The sequence below is a fragment of the Lupinus angustifolius genome, chromosome LG11 (genome assembly GCF_001865875.1).
Source record: "Lupinus angustifolius cultivar Tanjil chromosome LG11, LupAngTanjil_v1.0, whole genome shotgun sequence".
In the NCBI taxonomy this organism is placed as follows: domain Eukaryota; kingdom Viridiplantae; phylum Streptophyta; class Magnoliopsida; order Fabales; family Fabaceae; genus Lupinus; species Lupinus angustifolius.
Genome location: NC_032019.1, coordinates 32,189,959 through 32,208,174, shown reverse-complemented (window position 1 = coordinate 32,208,174; position 18,216 = coordinate 32,189,959). Strand labels below are relative to the sequence as shown.

Sequence of the window (18,216 nt, the reverse complement as noted above, 5' to 3'; positions counted from 1 at the left end):
AAAAAAAAAAAATTTCCAGGAATTCGCCTGGGCGACCGAGGCGTCGCCGGGGCGACCGAAAGTCCGCCCGGGCGAGCAAAAAACTCGACTCGCCGAAAAAAAAAATAAAATAAAATAAAATTCAGGATTCCGCCTGGGCGACTGATGCGTCGCCGGGGTGAGCCCGGGCGACCGAAAGTCCGCCCGGGCGAGCAAAAACTCGACTCGCCAAAAAAAAAAAATTCCATAATTTTTACGAGTTTTTGGAACCCTCTCGCTTGGGCGAGAGAGGTCTCGTTTAGGCGATAATACTTTCGACTAGGCGAGGAAAGATTCAGTCTAGTTGAGATTTAAAGGCGAATTGTCGCTTAGGCGAATTGTCGCTTAGGCGACTAGTCCCAGCTTGGGCGAGGGATAGTGTGGAAAGATTGAAATAAGATAATGTTGTGAACAATGCGACAAACCCGGGTAGGGTGTTGTGTTATAAAGGTTGTGAAATGAGATCATGGCTTAGATGTGAAGCATGACTCCACAAAGGTATGAAAGTATTGTTTGTGTTTATGCCTTGTTGGGCAAGTATCCGACTTGAGGTCGTGAACTAGGGGAGTACCCTAGTAAGGATACATGATATCACTGAACAACGATCGACCGACCGTAAGAGGCTTGGTCATGTGACCGTCCAGGAGTATTCGGTGATGGGTTGTTGTGATTGAGATGTTACCTGGAGCATGTACGGTTGACGTACTATCGGGTCCCACGAGAAGCATTCCTTGTCGGGAGATGGCTTAAGGATGGGCCGATCATGTGTTTGATTAATACATTTGCATTTGATTCTGATTAAGAATGCATTGCATTGTGACCATGAAGTAGTGGAGAGGAAATGACGGGACGACTTAGAGCACCGTGATGTAAGCAGGGACGGCACTGATTAGACGGTGATTCGCCAACAGTGTCTTGAGGGAGAGTCTGGGTGAGACGAGTCCCTTGTATTCCTGGGGAGGTACCCTGTTGGACCGGACAGTTCTCACAGGCCAAACTAGGCAATCTCTGACAACCCCTAGATTGCATTCGAGATCGATGAGAGGGATGCCCAGAAAGCGTTTGTACGACCTAGGTCCGGGTAGGACTGTTCCTGAGGGAACCGATCGATCTATTTTTATTCCTTGCGAGGATATGTTATTTCGGGTGGTACAAAACGGCTTGGTACGGGACCTGTACTCTCGATTATTTCCGATTAGGATGTTGGATGGATATTGGTGTAAGGTGGATAATCATGACATATCATGCATACATTATCATTATGGAAGTAAATTCCCACTTGCGAGTTACAGGTATAATGTATTTCTACGTTTGTGTTTGTGAGATGGTTATGAGTAGAATATTGATTATATGATTTGATATATTGGTAATGTTGGAATAATTGGTAAGTTATGTATTACTTCATGATGTTGATGATAACTGATGAATTATATGTTTAAATATATTTTATGTCTGAGTGTGATATTCTGAGTAAGTCCACGCCGTCAATGAATTTATGTTCATTAGATGTCTTACTCTCTCTGTTGTATTGTTTCTTGTTTTGTATATGTTTACTATGCAGATGGCCTACAACAGCACCCACATTCGCGGCTACCACTTCACGATCAGAGCACCTTTGCATACACGAAGAATATCACTATCTCCATCAACTCTATAGCTAAATTCTTTTGCCTACAATATCCCCAAAGAAATCAAATTCTTCTTCGAATCTGGTATATGCCTAACCTCACATAACGTCTTAACTACACCATCATCCATCACAATTCTAGTTTCTCCCATGACAATAATTTCACATGCTTTATTATTTTTGAGATACACGAAAGAAAAATTGCATGCCCTATATGTGGTGAACCATTCTCTGTTTGGTGTCATGTGGTGGGAACAACCAGTGTCAAGTATCCACTCATCTGCACTATGATTTGATGATACATATATCCAGCATTCCTGGAATCTTCTGATTCGGCTTGCATGATAGTCGATGTCCCCTTTTTGTTTTGATGGGGGCTGTGTTATATGGATTTTGTATATGTTTAGTGGCGATGTAGTTTCCGTCTTTGTTGACCTTATATATATGACTAATTATGACTTAACCATTCATATGAATTGTGTTATTCAGGAAATTGTGAATCAGGTTAAGTTATCATTCGATAACGATAAGTTGATTTTCCGCATTTGAGTTACTTAAAGTGATGTCCCGGAAAAGGAAGGTTTTAAAAGGAAACAATTTATACATCACCATTTCAAAAAAAAAATTTGGCCTAAAAAACGCAATGGCCATATATTAGAGAATGATGAATACTGACTTTAGTGATCAGATCAGGAAGAACATGAAGGTCTACATGGATGACATGATTGCCAAGAGTCTGCCAGTAGAAGACCATGTAACCAACATAAACGCCATCTTCAGCCGATTTGTAAGTTTAATATACACCTTAACCTAGAGAAGTGTACATTCGGGGTTCAAACCGACAAGTTCTTAAGATTTCTATTAACAAGTTGGGGCATCGAGGCAAATCCAGCAAAATGTCTGACAATTATAGACATGCACAACTCTAGGTCAGTGAAAGAGGTCCAACAATTGAATGGGTGATTGGCGGCACTATCTAGATTCCTCCCTGCATCTGCCAAGCATTCCATTCCACTTTTTCAGCTCCTCAAAACGTGCAAAACTTTTGTATGGTCAGATGCCTGTGAAGAAGCCTTCCAGACTTTCAAGCAATACTTGGCTATTGCACTTGTGCTTTCTAAACATGAACTTTCTGAGGCACTGGTATGTTTACTTAGCAGTAACAAATGAGGTTGTGGCAACCACTCTCGTCAAAGAAAGTAAAGAGGGTCAGCACTCAGTATACTTCACCAACAAGGCCTTGCAGGGCCCAGAGCTTAGATACCAGAAATTAGAAACAATCGCCTATTCCCTCTTGATGGCAACAAGACGGCTACGACAGTATTTTCAATCCTATCATGTGGTGGTCAGAACCAATCCACCACTTAAAGAGCTGACAACCACTATGACCCCGTGACCATTCTGCAGATGGGGTATGGACATCTTGAGACCATTCCCACTAGCAGTCGGACAACTTAAGTTCCTGATGATGGAAGTATATTACTTCACTAAATGGATCGAAGCTGAGCCTTTATCCACTATCACTTTAGCCAACATCCAGAAATTCACCTAGAGAAACATTACCACGCGGTTTGGGGTGCCAGTCGTGATTGTCATTGTTAATGGGACTCATTTTTTCGATCGGAAATTCGGGGAACTGTTGTCAGGTCTTCACATCAAGCAACATTTCACTTCGGTCGAACACCCTCAAACCAACAGTCAGGAAGAGGCGGATAATAAGGTCCTCCTACGAGGAATAAAAAGAAGGTTACAAGAGGCAAAGGAGCATGGCCGGAACAGTTACATCACGTCCTCTGGGCTTACCACACAACTCCTCACTCCACCACCAGGGAATCACCTTTCAACCTCACTTACGGGACCAAGGCTATGATTTTGGTAGAGATTGGCGAGCCCACTTAGCAGACGTTACAATTCAATGAAGCCTCCAACTCGGCTATCCTAAGACACAACCTAGACTGGATAGAAGAGAAAAGAGACCGAGATAGAATCAGGGAAACCACCATTAAAAGAAGAACCATCGATAAATATAACGCAAATATGGTACCTCGAGACTTTGAAACCGGAATTTTAATACTCAGAAGGGCAGACATCAGCAAAACCAAAGGCAAGCTAGCACCTGATTGGGAAGGGGCCTACCGAGTAACTAACAAGATCGACAAGGGGCCTACAAACTTGAAGATTTGGCAGGAAATGATGTAAATGTTATGTATCAGACCATTCAATGGCTGAACAAATGATGTAGTCTAATGTAACTTATATGTTAACGAGGTATTTTTCAGATGTTTTTTACAGGACATAGGTGAGCGACCAACCAAACACCCTTTGAAGGCGAGGGCTAGTCCCCCTTTGGCGGTGGTTCAATCCCAAAACCAAAGCGATGAGCAAGTCCCCTTGGTCGCCAATCATACACCCCACAAAGTCGTGGGCCAATCCCTCTTTGGCATCAGTTCAATCCCAAAACCCAAGCGAGGACCAAGTCTTCTTGGTCGCCTATCATATACCCCACAAAGGCATGGGCCAGCCCTGCTCTGGTGGCGGTTCAATCCTATAACCCAAGTGAGGACCAAGTCCCATTGGTCTCCAATCATATACCCCACAAAGGCTTGGGCCAGTCCCCCTTTGGTGGCGGTTCAATCCCAAAACCCAAGCGAGGACCAAGTCCCCTTGGTCGTCAATCATATACCCCACAAAGACGTGGGCTAGTCCCCCTTTGGTGACGATTCAATCCCAAAACCCAAGCGAGAACCAAGTCCCCTTGCTCACTAATCATATACCCCACAAAGTCGTGGGTCGCCAATCATATGCTTAGTATTAATTCTCAAAAGTATTTTAAAATAAAATTGATAAACGCAAGTAAAAATGAAAACAATTTTCAAAATATTGTGTAACAGGTTACTAAATCTAAGTAACAGGTTAATGTCACTGAGTAACAGGTTATTGTCACTAAGTAACAGGTTACTAGAACTAAGTAACAGTTTACATGAGTGAGAAACGAGTTATCCAACAAAAATTGACCAGGATAATTGATTACACCTTGTGGGTAACCAATTACACAACATGGTAAATAATTATCGATTTGGGCAGAACAGTTGGGTAATCGATTACATCATTTGAGTAATTGATTACTGCTTGTGAAAATTAATTTCTCAGTTGGACAGACTTGTTGGGTAATCGATTACATCAAGTAAGCAATCGACTACTGAGAGTTGTTACACCGGTTTTCAGATTCAAATCACACAGCTTTCAACCCAAATGAAATGATTTCATTCCAAATGAATCCTACCTTTTAATAGAGGTATTTTGGTTGATTGGAAAGTCCATATAAAGGCTTATGAACTCATTTCAAACACACACAATTTCATAACATAACTCAGATTGAAATCACTCACTAAAACTACAATTTTCTAAAATATTTGTTCTACATTTAGTGCAACTTGTTCATACCTTTCAAAACATGATTTGAAAAGTTGCCTTAAGTGTTATTGCAAGTTACTCAAACCTTGTGAGCATTAGTACTAAAGTATACATTGAGTTATTAGATTGCAATAGTTTATAACTTCAAAATCTTGTAAAGGCAATCCATTGCCATTGTTAAACATATTCTTCATTCAAAATTGTGAATTACTTTCTTTCAAAAGGTGTGATAAGAAAAAGAATATAATCACTTGGAAATGATGTTTTCCAAAGAGTGATATAGGTGTTAGAGAGTGAGTAAGGTACAAGGGAATATCGAGATGAGAAATTGTGATTACTACTCCTAATATCTAGTGAAGAAATCTCTTATGTTGCAAGACTATTGGATGTAGCCTTCGATGGACAAGAAGATGAACTAGTATAAAAACATTTGTCTACTCTCTTCCCCTTTATCTCCTTACATTTACTTGATTATTTCTACATATTATTTTCCATAGATATTAACTATTGAATTGTACAGAAAAATCAGTCATAGTTTTATACAACTAATTCACCTTTCCTCTTAGTTGCCATCTCAGTCTTACAATTGGCACCATAGATTTTTTGAGTAATTTATTCTCAAAACTGATTTTGTTTCGAAGAGGGTCACTAGACCATTTCTAGGGGAAGGTTCCAACATCAATCGCTCTTCAAGCTTTGTTGGAGAATGCTACGACTTCTAGAAGATCAGAATGGAAATCTTCATAGAGTCTCAAGATCTAGACATTTGGAATGCAATTGAAGAAGGACCCTATGAACCCTTCACAGTTGTCAATAATATAATGAAATTAAAGCCAAAATCTTCATAGAAAGATGAAGACAAAAAGAAAGTGCAATACGATCTTAAAGCCAAAAACATTCTTGTGTCAACTGTAGAAGAAAAAGAATTCCCCAGAGTGTCAAATTGAAAAAACATCGAAAGAAATTTGGGACACTCTAGAAAGGATACATGGAGCCAATGAAGTACAAAGGTCTGCAACAAATAGTGAAGCATCAACATTAAAGTAAAAATCTACATGCTCTCTATGCAGAAAACCAAATCATCTTGAATGTGCTTGTTCAGTCCTACAAAAGCATCATACTTTCAAAAGAAGCATAGAAGAACAAATATCATATCAGAAGATAAAGATGATGATTCAAATACAGAACTCAGAATTAAGGAGCAATCAGATATTTCCTTGATGACTTCACACAATTCAAATAATGATTATGAGGTTAGTAACTCTCAACCAAATAATACATTTTCGTATGATGAGTTACAAAATGTTTTTAATGATTTGCATGAAGAATATGTTAAGCTTTCCAAACTTTTCCTAAACATAAAAATGAAATTTTTATTTTGAAAAACCATAACAATGTTCTAAAGAAAGATATTGAAAAATCCATTTCTTCCACATGTAAAAAATGTGTTACTATTGAAACTAAAGTTTCACTACTAAGTGCTTGCTCTTGAACTTAATAAACTCAACAAGAGTAGTCACAATTTATACAAGATCATAAAAGTCCAAAGACATTCAATAGACCATAGAGGTCTTGGCTATGAAAATAGTCAAGTGGCAAAAAACGAAAAATGTCTTAGGAAAAACAAATGTGAGAAGCATTATAAAGTATTATAATGAAAGTGGTCATACTAATCCTATTTTTAAATTAAAATCTTGGACACATAAGCATCTACCCACTTGCTCTTATTGTGATAAAATTGGTCACACACATAACACTTGTCATATTAGAAAATATGGTGTGTCATCTGGCCAATATAAATGGAAAGAAAAAGGTGCTAACCCTGCAGGACCCAAATCACATTGGGTACCTAAAAAATCTTTTTCGATTTTTTTTGCAGGAATGTTTGAAAGCCATAAGCATAAATGTATTATCATGATAACGGTTCTTCAAAGAATATAGCACGTGGAGTTTCAAAATTATCATTTATTCAAGTAATAAATGCCTTGTTACCTATAAAGTGAACATCCAAAGTAAACTCCTTGGTATAGGTAACATTATTTTTTTAAATTTAAATGCTTGGTACGAACGTCTAACAAAATTTCTTATTGAAAAAGGTTTTACAAAAGGAAAGGTCGACACTACATTATTTATTAAGAAAATAAATCACCATACTCTTCTTGTTCAAATTTATGTAGATGATATTATTTTTGGTTCTACTAATGAAACCTTGTGTAGTGATTTTGGTAAAATGATGCAATGGGAGTTTGAAATGTCTCTGATGAGGAAACTAAATTACTTGCTTGGATTACAAATCAAACAACTCAAGGATGGTATTTTTGTGAGTCAATCCAAATACTACAGAGACTAGCTAAAAAGGTTTGAAATGGATGACTGCAAGCCAATTGCCACTTATGGGTTCTTGCACATACATTGATGCGTATGAAGCTGAAAAATGCATTAATATATCAAAGTATCGAGGTATGATCGATTCCCTACTTTATTTAACTGCTAGTAGACCAGATATAATGTTTAGTGACTGCTTGTGTGCTCGGTGTCAATCTAAACCAAAAGAGTCATATTTAGTTGCTGTCAAAATAATCATTAAATATCTAAAAGGTACAACTGACATTGGATTATGGTGTCCAAAAGGAAGTATATGTGTTTTGGTTGGTTATTCAGATTTTTAGATTTTGTTGGATGCAAAACTGAAAAGTATAAGTGGTACTTGTCATATATTAGGTAATGCATTAATCTCATGGTCATGCAAGAAACAAGCCTGTGTTTCTCTAAGTACTGTTGAGGCAGAATACATAGCGGCAGGTAGTTGTTGTGCCCAAGTGTTGTGGCTTAAACAACAATTGCGAGATTATGGTTGGACTTAGGCTGCATACCCCTAAAATGTGACAATACTAGTGCTATAAATCTCACAAAGAATACAGTAATATATTCTAGAACCAAATACATAGATATAAGACATCATTTCCTTAGGGACCATGTACAAAAGAAAGATGTATATGTAGAATTTGTTGATACTCATGACCAACTAGCATATATATTTACTAAACCTTTGGCAAAGGAATATTTCTATAAAATTAGACGTGAATTAGGCACACTTGATGAAGTTTACTTATCTTAAATGTTTATTCTTGATCATATGTATGCTTCATTATACTTATAATATGCTTACATCTATTTGAAATTGCTTAATCTTTTCAAAAATTTCAAATTATTGGATATGTAATCAATTACATGTAATGAGTAACCGATTACCAAGCATCATGTATGCCTGAAAATTCAAATTCTAGATTCAGCAACCAATTACTCTGGAGACTAACCGATTACAATATTGAGCATGAGGCCTTAGTAATCGATTACCCACCTGTGTAATCGATTACCCACTTGTGTAATCGATTACCTAAGGTGTCTGTTTGAAATCTGAGAATTATTTTATGTTGAGTAACCGATTACACACTGTGAGTAACCGATTACTTTGTGCAATATTTAAGTTTTCTTCCTCATTTTTCAAACACCTCTTCTTACCCCTCAAACCCTTTCTTCCGTGTTCAACCTAGAGTTTTTATAAAAACCTCATTTTTTATCTGATTTGTGTGATTTTTGAGTCGTTTTATGTCATATTTTCAATTCTAAACACTTCTATTCCATAGATTTCGTATTTAGTGGCCCCCATCAAAAATACCCAAATCTCTCAAAACTCAAAACCTAACCTTTCAAAAACCACAAATCCATGGCGTCATCATCAAAAGCTAAGAAGCAACGTACCAGTGTGTCCCAAAGAAAGCCAAGAGCTTCATCTTCTGAGGATAATCCTTTGGACTTGGAACGTCTTCTTGCATATGATGTTCAACGCAAAACATTCTCAGAGCATTTTCTTGGACGCTCCATTTTCGCTCCTAAGTACAGTAATATCAGTAACTTTTAATTTGAAGATTTTCATTTCCCTACTCTTCTAAGGCAACAAGATCTTTTTGATTTTTGTGAGGAATCAAAAGCCTATTATCGTGAACTTGTTAAAGTGTTTTGCTGTAACTAAAACTTTAGGAAAAATCGTCTTACATCCTATGTGAAAGGAAAAGAAATTGTTCTGGATAGTAAGACCTTTAGTTCAATTTGTTGTAACATACCTTTTCAAGGTAGCATCAAAGATTTTGGTCTTGCATGTGATTGGGATAACTATGATAGAAAAGAGTTCTACTAATCTATGTGTAGATTCTCTAAGAGGGAAATTGAAATGCATAAGCAAATGGCGCTATGTGAAACTGTAAAGAGCAGAGATATCCTTGCTGTAGAAAATCTCACTCTCGAAGATCGCTTGCTTCATTACTTTTTGAGCTATGCCATTCTTCCAAAATATTCAAATTATTCTCAAATAAATGACATAAAAATGCAATTGATGTATGCTCTTAAGCATAACCTTTCAATCAATTGGGCTAACACAGTAATGAGACATATATGGTATGTTCGAGAATCTCATAGCCCCTTGCCTTATGCAATCTTCATAACCAACATACTAAAGCATTTCGGTGTATCCGCTACTTGTGAATCCAAAGACAATTCACGAGATATCAAGATTGATGTGGATGTGATCCACAAAATGGGCTTCTTCCGAGATCCCATTGATAGACTATATAAGCATCAAAGTGATAGACATGTTGCACCTGCTGACCCTAATGTAAATGCCTCTGCCAACCCTCCTAAACAACAAACTTCTGAGTTTCATGCTAAGTATTCTTCATTTATTCCCATGCTTACTAACCAGATGACCATGGATGAGTTATTCTCTCTTCGAAGCTACATCTCTAATCAGATGGATGCTCTTGATGCTCGGAATCAACAAGTCTAATTCGAGCTTCATTGTCTTTCTTATAAGATCAATAGCATGGACCTTGATGATGACAACACTGAACCTGAATCTTAGATATTTGTCTGTCTAGGAAATTATGTCTGTAATGTTGCATGTTTTTGGACAATTTGTTGTTATTTTGTTGTTTTTGTGGTTATGGTTTGAACAATGTTTGGACATCCTTTAACTTGTTGCTATGCGATATCACTTTTATGATTACTGTTATGCTTATCATATACATAGTGTATGCTATATATATCTATATTATGTTGGACTCTTGGCTTTTCTTCTTTTTGATGAAGTCAAAAGGGAGAGAAAAGTTGGGAGAGTGTATTTTCTGGATAAAACATTTCAAACACATAACTCCAAATCAAAAGGGGATCATACAAAATAGGGGGAGCATACTCAAGACAAGTCAAGAGAATATCACAAAGTATGCTACTATCAGAAAACAACTCTGTCAAGAAGATATTGGTTTGTCATTATAAAAAAGGAGGAGATTGTGAAGAAGACTTAGCTCCTGACCTTGGCAAGGTTTTGATGAAGACACCAACATCACATAAAATAAGAAAAGGAAGAATACTTATGAAGATAATGAAGCCAAAACTTCAAAGAAATTAGAATATAAGTCTTTAGGTACTTCTATCCTTATACTCTAATCTATACGCTTGGTAGGAATGCTCAAAAGTATTTTAAAAGAAAATTGATAAATACAATTAAAAATGAAAACAATATTCAAAATGTTGTGTAACAAGTTACTAGATCTAAGTAACATGTTACTGTCACTAAGTAACAAGTTACCAGAACTAAGTAACAGGTTACATGAGTGAGAAATGAGTTATCCAACAAAAAATGATCAGGTAATCGATTACACCATGTGGGTAACCAATTACACAACACAACAAATTATTACCCAGTTAGACATAACAATTGGGTAATTGATTACACCATTTGAGTAATCGATTACTGCCTATGAAAATTAATTTCTCAATTGGACAGACTTGTTCGGTAATCGATTACATCAAGTAAGCAATCGATTACTGAGAGTTGTTATACTAGTTTTCAGATTCAAATCACACATCTTTCAACCCAAACGAAATGATTTCATTACAAACGAATCCTACCTTTTAATAGAGGTATTCTTGTTGATTGGAAAGTCTATATAAAGGCTTTGGAACTCATTTCAAACACACACAATTTCATAGCATAACTCAGATTGAAATCACTCACTAAAACTACAATTTTCTGAAATACTTGTACTACACTTGGTGCAACTTGTTCATAACTTTCAGAATTTGATTTGTAAAGTTGCCTTAAGTGTTATTGCAAGTTACTGAAACCTTGTGAGCATTAGTACTAAAGTTTATATTGAGTTATTGGATTGCAAGAGTTTATAACTTCAAAATCTTGTAAAGGCAATCCATTGCCATTGTTAAACATATTCTTTATTCAAAGTTGTGAATTACTTTCTTTCATAGGGTGTGATAAGAAAAGGGATAGACTCACTTGGAAAGGATCGATGGCGGTTGACCGATCTTATCCAAAATAACTTGGCCAGTTTAAGTATACACCTTTGTTTGTTAAAGATTATCCTATATTGTGGTTCAAATTCATTGATGGAGGTCCGGACGATCATTACTTGGAATTATTAAGGTTTATCCGACAAATCATTACTTATGATTATCTGACATTTCCATTCAGGTTCAATCATGGACATCCTAGCCAGGCATTACCTTAATAATTATCCAACATCATTGTTCAAATTCAGTTATGGATACTCGGGCAATCATTTTCCAAGACAGAAATCACTTATTATACCTCATCCGAAAATCTAGTAAGGTACGAATTAAGAAGACAAAATAAAAAGAAAATGAGGTAGTTTTCATTCATTAAAGGTCGGATTAAATCCGACCAATTACATAAACAAGAAAATATAAATTATGACCCCCCACCATTTCTACCCGGAACTTGAAGGTTCACCAAGCCCTCCTCATCATCAACAACCAGCTCTCGCTTGGGAGTGACCCTCTCGTCTATCCTAGTCCAAGACCAATCAACATCAGGGAGAACCAACCAAACTTGAGCAAAGGCGTTGTCCCACCACGCATTAGCCGCCACAACAACATCGTCCTCCAAGTCCTAGCAAGACGCCTTCAGCTGAGCCAGCTCCCTAGTCAATCGAGCGATATTGGCCCTGACCGTCTCCTCCCGCTCCTACGACAACCTCAACTTGCCCCAAGTTGATGCCTCTCCTCTTCAGCCCAACCGAGGATCCCCCAAAGCGCCTATCTCCCGTTGGGCGGCCCCCATTTCCACCTAGGCCTACAAGGCCGCCTCCCGAGCATCCTGAAGCTGGAGTAACATTTCTGATAGCTGCTCACCGGTGGTCAGGTTCTACTCTTCCTGAACCCTTTGGGCTTCAGTGTACTTCTTCTACAATTCATGAAGGTCAATCGAATGTCGTTCTTGGAAGTTGGCTAAGGCATCCTCCCAAACCTGAGTGGCCAATACTCCCTCACCCTCGAAGTGCTTGGCAACAAAAGAAACCAGAACCCCAGCCTCCCGAACTTTCCTCAGCAACTCGGGCACGGGCATGGTGTCCATGATCTCCAGCACCCCTGATTTAAACAGCCCTGTTTTGACCGCCTTGGGGAACCGATACAAGAAAGAATGCTTGGCAAGAGTCTTTCCTTTACCATTGGTAGGGGTCTTCCCTTTGGCAGGAACCTCAACATGCATAACCTCATCCTCGGTTAGATCAACTGGATGGACGACCGTTGGGACAAGGTCAGTAGTAATTGAAGGCTCAAAACAGATAGGCAAGATATCCGCCTGTCCAATGGATGAGCCATCCCCTGGATCGTTTTCGGGCGAGCAGGTGAATCAAATCTCGCCTTTTTTGTGACCTCTGCTCTTTTTCTCTTCAAGAGCCCTAATCGGTGAGATTGATCACCCACAGCAGCTGCTAGAAAAAAAGAAGGAACAAGTCAGATCATGTAAAAAGTGCAAAAACAGAACATAAATACCTAGATGCTCACCAACTTTCGCCTAAAAATGTGATCCCCTTGGACCAACTTATAGCACACTATGACTCGACCTTCCTCTATCCAAGATAACATCTCATCCGCCACCTCCATTTCTCGAGGATTCAGCTAGTCATACGAAAAGCTAAAGGATTTGGTCGACCTTTGGTGTATCCCTCATTCCAGGAAAATGGGAACTATGGCAGACCATCAGGCCCACACGCCAAGGTATGATGATCATCGTAGACTTTTACCCATGAAAACCCGGTTTTCCAACCCTTCACAGACCCCTCGAAAGGCTGGAGGAGAGCATGCTCGTCTCTAGACTGGAGTGATGTCCATCCACGTCGGCCCGCGTCATTCTCATCTTTGTTGGTGAGATGCCCCACCCTGAACATCCAAAAGAATAGGCAGAGTGTACATGGACGTTCCATAACCTCACAGAATATCTTGAAGGCCCGGATGAACACCCAAGATTTATGATGGAGTTGAGAAGAGGCTACTTGGAGGTGCTGCAACACTTCCACATACCATCCATCAAGGGCACCCTTACCCCGATCTGGTGATTGGCATATTCATACATATAGAAGCTACGCCGATTGTTGCTTTCCAAAAATATATCTTGATAAACCCATTCCTTTTTAGATGGCATGCACCATATAATGTCTTCATACGGATAGGCTAACACATCCACATTAGGATGCTTGTCCGTAGAATAAAAATGGACGCTTCCAACAACCTCTCGATCCACCCACCAATAAGGAGATTCTTGACCCATCCTCTCCGGAGGAAGGGTGTATTGATTGGCACGGTCAGCAAAGTTCCTCCCCATGTATAACTTGTCACCAGATGAAGTATCAGACTCAAAACTAGATATTCCCTCCAAGATTGGACCCCACTTCTCGCAAAAGGTTGCTCGGTCCAGTACTACAACCTCATCCCTGCCATTTTCCCCCCTCAAGTCATGCAAAAGGGCAGGAAGAGATAGATGTCGAGGCCGCCCCTGTATAGACCGGCGCCTTCGGTGACAGGAAACGGGTAATAAAAATTGGTGGGGGTTCAGACAAGATCTCTAGCTCGTCCGAACTAGAACCTTCGTCGGACATAATTAAAAAATTAAAGAAGAAGAAAGGGAATTACTAGTTGAAGGAAGGAAGATTTGGAAAGAGAGGAAACTTATGGAAGAAAAGAAAGCTCGTCCAGATTCAGAAATGGTCAGAGATTCAATAAGAGAAAACGTGGACAAACAGAGTGAAGAGCATGGAGGATGAGAACCCCTATTTATAGGGAAGGATCCAAGATCTCAGACAGAACGCCAAGCGTCCCTCTATGTGTCTGACGAGGAAAAATAGCCATCATAACCTACACCTAGAGCCTACCCTTATCCAGCATGACCATAACACCCTGAGCCTACTAGCTCGGTTCGCTCTCGACCGACGTAATAGACTAAGAGCAACTGTTCCATCGTGGATAAATCTGGATGGTTCCTAGCCCGTCCCCAGTACACATATATGTCTAGACCTACCATCATTGATCGCCCATGGCAGGTCGGGCCTGCCGGAAGTGCCAAAAATGCTCCTGACACATCTTTAATGTCTCTAGCACCAGATTAATGCCTCTGACATCACTTTGATGCCTCTAACTCCGCCATTAATGCACCACAAACACCTTAAATATTGATTGACATTCCACCTACCATGTTGCATGCACATTCCACCTGTCCCTCGACAATTCGACAGACGTAGACCTGCAAATGGAGTAAGGACAACCTAGCATATCTCATTGTACCTGCTAGGTTCTGACCAATAGTTAGGTGTCATGTCAACGACCTCCATACTCTATAAATAAGGAGCCCCACCCAAGAATTATAATTAATTCTCATTTCCTCATTTATTGCTACACTTATTGGCATTTGCTCTAACTTCTGTCTTATTTACTCTCATTCTCTCTCTAAAACTTTTTAGTGACTTGATCATCGGAGAACATTTTCAGATACCTCCCCTGATGGGTCCAGATGATATTCCGACCAAGACTTCTGGTCTCCTCTATTCTACCGGATATCTGATACCGATCATCCCCTTTGAACACCAAAAAAATAGTAAGGAATTAAAATTATATAGTGAAACTGAATCTTAATAGGATAATAATAATGTAATGTTGATGTATCATAGTTTTTTAAATTCAGTAAGTCTTCTCATATGGTAGAATATATAAAGAGTATGAAATTGAGTCTTAATGATGTAATACTTATATCTTAGTCCAAGTGTAGTAGTTAAAGTCTTAATTGTTACAAACAGCCTAAGAATATCACATAATGAATATAATAAAGGACCTCAACCAATAGTGAAATTGTTAATAGAGTTTTAGTAAAATTAACACCATTCAGTCTTAAATAATTTGTTAACATTAGAGTGAGTTCTTATTCTTCATAGACTACAAATATAATAAGAGCTAGTATTCATTGATAAAAGAATTACTCTATAATGACCATTATATGACAAGTGAGAACGAATCAAAATGGAAGGTTTTATTTCTCATCTTTTGTACCTGGACTATGTCTTAAGGTATTATTAAGAAAAATTGGTCATTCCCAACCACCGGTGAAGTGAAATTTCCTACTTAGTTTATTTTTATTTTTGTATTATGTATGTTCTTTTTATTATATTATAAATTTCCGATTTTCTGGTCCTCCGTAGATCTTGCGGATTAAATGATACACGAAGGATCACCCCAATTGTCCCACAAATCATATCAGCAAATTTTATTCAAATAGTAGCATATCAAGGCATGCAAATTGCAGAAGCCATGATAAAAGGTAATAAAAATGCTCGAAGTTTGAATCCTAATAGATAGTGTTGGCAAAGTACTCCAACCAAATAAACTAAAAAAATAAAAATAAAAAGATATATACACCGATAATATATGAGTTTGATATACGGTCAATACATAATAATCTTCACGGTTCATATCTAATCATCAATCATTCTTTAAAAGAATAATTCAAATAAACAATGGATGATATAATAATTGTATATGAATATTTATACTGATATAACGTAGATATTACAATAAAAAAAATAAATATAGCTTGGGTAGCAAAATATAAATTGGAATAGACCCCACGTCATATTAACCCAAATCCGACCATACCTTAAAAAAAGATTGGTCGATCAATAATTGATTTCACACTCTACTACTATTCTACTAAATGTATTATTGATGCTATTTTTTTTGTAAGCATATCACTATGCAATTACCCACTACACATTGGTCTAGTGGTATAAGGTTACTCTAAATTCCTAAAATGACTAAAATATTAATGGTTCGATTTTTGGAATGGACAATCACAAATTCCAAAATAGAATAGTTTCTTACTCAAAATGTGATGTAATACATTTAGTAATACCAAAAATATCACTATGTGCTTGTTGAGCCTTGAACATATCCTCTAACAAATTTTTACTTGCATGTTGTAATGATTTGACGAGCCATTACTGATTAGGGAGGAAATGAAGATGTTCCTACCGTAATCTTATAGAAAGATTATGATGTGATTTTCCTATGTCTCCATCTTAATACAAGGTGCTACAATAAATTTCAATTATTTCATGTGAGATTCTCATGGGGCCTCTTAACCATGACATCCTAACTACAAGGCTGCAATACAAGTCTTCCCAATTTTCTTTTTCTTATTTGCACAATTTATCAAAACTTGCCTCTTCACGAGTAAGAAATGACAAACCATAACTAATCCCTGACTAATAACTTTTGAGAAAATGCCATTTGATGATGTCCAAAAGAAAAAGAGAGAAAAAGAGTACAAAATTTGGAAGGCTTTGGAGTCTCCACTATTGCTAAAATTTCAACCAAATTACCTTATTTTATGTTGTTTCGTTTTCCTTTATGATAGCTACCTTTCAAGTTTAAATAATGTTTCATGTAAGTACAAATTCTCCAAATAGAAGAGAAATATAAAAATATCCCATTCATTGAATTCTTTTAGTAATGGAACTCCCCACAAACCCCCAAAATATTTTTCTCCAAATTGGGTAGAGTGAATTTTTGGTAGGGTAGATTTAGAAAAAAGAAAAAAGAGGGAGAGAGAATTTAAAGAGATGCGGAGAATTTCTTCACTTTGATTGAGAAGAGAGAAAGAAGAGAGAGTAAAAAAATGTATAGGTTCCATAAAAATTCTTTTCGATTTTTATATAAAATGTTAGTAATATATCCTCTAAAAATTGGTAACCTTATTTTACCTTTTCTTTGTATTGAATTCATAATAATGATTGTTATAAATTATTGATTAGTAATTAAAAATTAAAATAATATATACCATAATATTTAAATATATTAAATTTTGAGTGTAATATTATACATTGATAGTGCATTTTTTACGCAATCAATGTATGATCATTTATTTATATTATTTTTATTTAAGAGTTAATGATTATGAAAAATGAATGGTGTATGATGCAATGTGAGTATAAAAATTCTTACATTATTAATATATAGATCTTTTTATCTTAATTTTTTACTATTAACAAAAAAAAATATAAATTTTTATCATATATTTGTTTGAAGGTTAGTTTTGACATTGAACAAATGTTATAATTTCTTTCTTCTCATTTTCCACTCTACCAAATAAACTAGGGATAGAAGAAAAGAGAAATTTCTCTTATTGTTCTTTTTTCTTTCTCTTCTACTAAAAAATAAAAAAAATATACTATACTGCTCACCTTTTATTTTTGAGTAAATTACAATGAGACCCCTGAGTTTTAGTAAAATTACACAAACCATCCCTCATTTTTCTACACCTATACAAACCCCTAATTTTTATATTTTCATTACACTGACTACCCTTGCATGAAAATTAAGTGTAATTTTTTTAACAAAACATGTGATAAATACAATTAAGTTAAACAAAATATTATATATTGTGGAGACAAATCCAAATAATATATGAGTTGATACATCTTTATTATTTTTGGTTCGTTATGATATAATATAAGAGCGATTTAAACAATATATCTTTAGAATTGTTAATGCATTTTGTAACAAAAAATAGTAAAGATACATTAATTTGTATATTATTTCTCATGCAATGGTGGTCAATGTAATAAAAGTATAAAAAATTATGGGGTTTGTGTAGGTGTAGAAAAACGAGAATGATGGTGTTAGTGTAATTAACTCTTTTCTTTTTCTTTTTGACACTTTCCATTTCATCTTTCTCCTCTTAAACCAAAGAGAGCATTTAGATACCATTATTACGATCCATTCCAATTTATTCTTCA

At 36.9% G+C, this 18,216-nt stretch overlaps 1 protein-coding gene across 1 annotated transcript in view; it reads right to left on the bottom strand.

Annotated features, from left to right (window-relative positions):
* LOC109359290 overlaps positions 1 to 18,216 on the bottom strand; it is a 32,558-nt gene that overhangs the window by 9,171 nt on the left and 5,171 nt on the right. The window lies entirely within an intron of this gene.